Source organism: Tribolium castaneum, unplaced genomic scaffold, assembly GCF_031307605.1.
Source record: "Tribolium castaneum strain GA2 unplaced genomic scaffold, icTriCast1.1 ptg000078l, whole genome shotgun sequence".
Lineage (NCBI taxonomy): Eukaryota > Metazoa > Arthropoda > Insecta > Coleoptera > Tenebrionidae > Tribolium > Tribolium castaneum.
Window position 1 is genome coordinate 49,905 of NW_026986675.1, and position 5,544 is coordinate 55,448.

Genomic DNA, 5,544 nt, shown 5'->3' on the forward strand with positions numbered 1-5,544 from the left:
TGCACATTAATTATACACCACCACTGTGTATTAGTACTTTTTTTCGAAGCGAATACGATGATGGAAATACGCTAAGACCGGCACTGCGAAAGCAATAATAAAACGTTAGCACATAACCATCTTTCGACAATATTGATTCGTGTTAATGTTCGAAAAAATTCTTTGAAAACGTCGTTTACGGCACGTTTACAATCGATTTATAAAATAAATCGAAAAACGTAACAACAGATCCGCTTAATGCAAGACGACCCGTTGTTGCTTTTCCGTTCGACGCATAATAAAGAATTTTGTATGAGAATTGATCATCATACGAATAGTGTATGTATGTGTGTTTTTTGTTGATCAGCACAGACAAAATGTGTGTGTATGTGTGACAACTAAACAACAACATTTACACGTTAATGATCCTTCCGCAGGTTCACCTACGGAAACCTTGTTACGACTTTTACTTCCTCTAAATGATCAAGTTTGGTCATCTTCCCAGCAACATCGGCAACGTCGAAACGCCACCGCGCACCGGTCCGAAGACCTCACTAAATCATTCAATCGGTAGTAGCGACGGGCGGTGTGTACAAAGGGCAGGGACGTAATCAACGCGAGCTTATGACTCGCGCTTACTGGGAATTCCTCGTTCATGGGGAACAATTGCAAGCCCCAATCCCTAGCACGAAGGAGGTTCAGCGGGTTACCCGGACCGCTCGGTCAGGGAGGACACGCTGATTCCTTCAGTGTAGCGCGCGTGCGGCCCAGAACATCTAAGGGCATCACAGACCTGTTATTGCTCAATCTCGTGCGGCTAGAAGCCGCCTGTCCCTCTAAGAAGAATTGTTTGTACGCCGACAGTAAAAACCGCACATAGAGACCGGGCGAACCCGGCTCCAGCCGGCATTTGGGATGTCGAAATACGCCTATTTAGCAGGCTAGAGTCTCGTTCGTTATCGGAATTAACCAGACAAATCGCTCCACCAACTAAGAACGGCCATGCACCACCACCCACCGAATCAAGAAAGAGCTCTCAATCTGTCAATCCTTCCGGTGTCCGGGCCTGGTGAGGTTTCCCGTGTTGAGTCAAATTAAGCCGCAGGCTCCACTCCTGGTGGTGCCCTTCCGTCAATTCCTTTAAGTTTCAGCTTTGCAACCATACTTCCCCCGGAACCCAAAAGCTTTGGTTTCCCGGAAGCTGCCCGCCGAGTCATCGGAGGAACGTCGGCGGATCGCTAGCTGGCATCGTTTATGGTTAGAACTAGGGCGGTATCTGATCGCCTTCGAACCTCTAACTTTCGTTCTTGATCAATGAAAGCGTTTTTGGCAAATGCTTTCGCTTCTGTCCGTCTTGCGACGATCCAAGAATTTCACCTCTAACGTCGCAATACGAATGCCCCCATCCGTTCCTATTAATCATTACCTCGGGGTTCCGAAAACCAACAAAATAGAACCGAGGTCCTATTCCATTATTCCATGCACACAGTATTCAGGCGAAGTTTTAGCCTGCTTTAAGCACTCTAATTTGTTCAAAGTAAACGTGCCGGCCCACCTCGACACTCAATGAAGAGCACCGCGGCGGGATTGAGTTGGGCCGCCCTCTCGAGCTAAGCCCACCGGCAGGACGTCCCGCGAAACGCCAGTTAACACCGCGAACGATGAACCGGCGGCGCGGGACACAAATTCGACTACGAGCTTTTTAACCGCAACAACTTTAATATACGCTATTGGAGCTGGAATTACCGCGGCTGCTGGCACCAGACTTGCCCTCCAATTGATCCTCGTTAAAGGGTTTAGAGTGTACTCATTCCGATTACGGGGCCTCGGATGAGTCCCGTATCGTTATTTTTCGTCACTACCTCCCCGTGCCGGGAGTGGGTAATTTGCGCGCCTGCTGCCTTCCTTGGATGTGGTAGCCGTTTCTCAGGCTCCCTCTCCGGAATCGAACCCTGATTCCCCGTTACCCGTTACAACCATGGTAGGCGCAGAACCTACCATCGACAGTTGATAAGGCAGACATTTGAAAGATGCGTCGCCGGTGCGAGACCGTGCGATCAGCGTAAAGTTATTCAGATTCACCAAGTTGTACGATGACGGCGAAACCGCCACCGATTGGTTTTGATCTAATAAAAGCGCTCCTTCCGTCTCCGGTCGGAGCTCTGTTTGCATGTATTAGCTCTAGAATTACCACAGTTATCCAAGTAAATGTGGGTACGATCTAAGGAACCATAACTGATTTAATGAGCCTTTCGCGGTTTCACCTTAATTTGGCTTGTACTGAGACATGCATGGCTTAATCTTTGAGACAAGCATATGACTACTGGCAGGATCAACCAGGGAACTGTGTTTTTGTGTTTTTTGAGACAGACGAGAGAATAAAATACTCATCATCATCGTTTATAAAGATGAAGAATATGCGCGTTTGTGCGAAACAATCTAACATATAAGAAAGTAACGCCACGCTGTTTCTTCTTTTCTTCGTACGATATAGAGATAAATGTATCGTCATCATCGTCGTCGTAGTCGTTAAACACCACAACACATATATCGGTCAATAAAGGCATAATAATAATATTTATAATATTATTTTTTACCTTTGCCGATTTAAAAGTTCAAACATTCTCTTCACTCTTCGCAAGATTGAATGCGACGTGAATTTATGAAATTCTTTCGAATCCATAAACGTTACGAATATTATATAAATATTCTCGCTCGGATATTAGAGAGTTGACGCATTTATTATTTTTGTTTGTTTAAATCACAAACATTTGTTAGTTCAACAAAGTTTGATTGCATAAGGACCGCCAACGTAAGAGAATACGTTTTGCCGCATCCGCAATCTCGCTGTGGGGAACTGGGCGAGCCACAAAATCACAAAATAAAGCAATCTCGCAAGCAAAGCCCTATTCGAATTCGATAGCGGAAATGTGCAATAAACGTCGATAAATTGGAAGCAAATGCAGAACGTATACATAATCGGTCGTTTTGTCGTCGTCATTTATGATAAACTTCGACTAAACCGTTACACCGTTCATATCGCCTCACTCAACGCATCGACACACACCACTACCATATGTATACCAGCGCGACACCGATCGAGGCAGCCGCTCGGTATTGGATGTGCGCACCGCTCCACTGACATAGCTCCACAGGCGACGTCTACCGAAGCGCACAGCTCTATAACTATAAGGCATACACACAAAAGGGAGAAAATATTTTAAATATTGATAATATTAAAAAGTCATATTTTATATTTAAACCATTATAAAATTTAATTATAAAAACGTTTGTTTTAAAAAAAATAATTAATTAATAAAAACAAAATTATTTTAAGCGCCGTACTTCGTAAACGTCGTACTTCGTTCGTCGTATGTGCAAAGTCAAATGAATGCTGTAGTTAGTCGCAGTTGGAACGTCTGAATGTCGTACAACGTAACAATAATTTTGAGTGCCCTAATGTGTAGACGTCGTACTTCGCGAACGTCGCACTTCGTAAACGACGTACTTCGTGAACGTCGCACTTCGTAAACGACGTACCTCGTGAACGTCGCACTTCGTAAACGACGTACTTCGTAAACGTCGCACTTCGTAAACGACGTACTTCGTGAACGTCGTACTTCGTAAAGGTTATGCAATATTAATACACATTTGGTGTATTGCAAGTTGCATTTTAATAAATATTATGCATTTTTATGTTTTAATTTAATATCTAGGCCAAAATACTATGTTTATTTAATTGTTAAATGTGTACGTTTATTTATAGATACGTAATTTACATCAAAATTTGTTTTTTTTTTATTATATGCAAACTACAAATAAAACATTTAATATTTTTAAACGTCGTACTTCGTGTAAGTTATGCAATATTGATACAAATTTAGTGTATTGCGGGTCGCAATAATATTAATTTATATTTGAACGTAGTACTTCGTGAAGGTTATGCAACATCAGTACACATTAAGTGTATTGCAGGTTGCATTATTATTAATTTATGTTTTCTCACTTTTTACCTTCATATAAAAAAAAATTTAATATTTTTGGACGTCGTACTTCGTAACAGTTATGCAATATTGATGCACATCTGTTGTGCTGCGGGTTGCATTTTATAAATTTAATGTATTCTTATGATTTACTTTAATGTCTAGGCAAAAAAACATTTTTGATTAGTTGCTGAATGTTTACATTTATTTACAGATACGTAACTTGCAAAAAAATTTGCTGTTTTTTTATTATATACAACACAAATAAAATTCTTTAATATTCTTGAACGTCGTACTTCGTGTAGGTTATGCAATATTGATACAAATTTAGTGTATTGCGAGTCACAATAATATTAATTTATACTTGAACGTAGTACTTCGTAAAGGTTATGCAAGATCAGTACATATTAAGTGTATTGCAGGTTGCATTATTATTAATTTATGTTTTCTCACTTTTAACCTCAATATAAAAAAAAATTAATATTTTTGGACGTCGTACTTCGTGAAGGTTATGCAATATTAATGCACATCTAGTGTGCTGCGGGTTGCATTTTATAAATTTAATGTATTTTTATGTTTTACTTTAATATCTAGGCAAAAAAAACAATTTTGATTAGTTGCTAAATGTTTACATTTATTTACAGATACGTAATTTGCAAAAAAATTTGCTGTTTTTTCATTATATACAACACAAATAAAATTCTTTAGTATTCTTGAACGTCGTACTTCGTGTAGGTTATGCAATTTTAATACACAATTAGTGTATTGTGGGTTGCATTATTATTATTTATTGTTTACGTTTTACTTCATCACTTTGTGAACGTCGTACTTCGTTTGTACTATGAACGCTGCATTTCGTCGCAGTCGGCAGCACGTGCGAATAAACGTCGTACAAGAAAATCACGATTTTGAGTGCCGTACTTCGCAAACGTCGTACTTCGTCTATACTATGTACAAAGTCAAGTGAACGCTAATCCTCGTCGCAGTCGACAGCGCGTGCAAATAAACGTCGTACAAGAAAATCACGATTTTGAGTGCCGTACTTCGCTAACGTCGTACTTCGTCTGTACTATGTACAAAGTCAAATGAACGCTAAACTTCGTCGCAGTCGACAGCAAGTGCAAATAAACGTCGTACAAGAAAATCATGATTTTGAGTGTCGTACTTCGCAAACGTCGTACTTCGTTTGTACTATGTACAAAGTCAAATGAACGCTAAACTTCGTCGCAGTCGACAGCAAGTGCAAATAAACGTCGTACAAGAAAATCATGATTTTGAGTGCCGTACTTCGCAAACGTCGTACTTCGTCTGTACTATGTACAAAGTCAATTGAACGCTGTACTTCGTCGCAGTCGGAAGCAACTGCAAATAAACGTCTTACAAGAAAATCATGATTTTGAGTGCCGTACTTCGCAAACGTCGTACTTCGTCTGTACTATGTACAAAGTCAATTGAACGCTGTACTTCGTCGCAGTCGAAAGCAACTGCAAATAAACGTCTTACAAGAAAATCATGATTTTGAGTGCCGTACTTCGCAAACGTCGTACTTCGTCTGTACTATGTACAAAGTCAATTGAACGCT

General features: G+C 40.4%; 1 non-coding gene across 1 annotated transcript; it reads right to left on the reverse strand.

Annotated features, from left to right (window-relative positions):
- Positions 1-399: 399 nt before the first annotated feature.
- LOC135267688 (small subunit ribosomal RNA) lies at positions 400-2,322 on the reverse strand. The gene has a single exon (XR_010336077.1). It is a non-coding gene; the product is annotated as a small subunit ribosomal RNA (ribosomal RNA).
- Between the last annotated feature and the right edge of the window lie 3,222 nt (positions 2,323-5,544).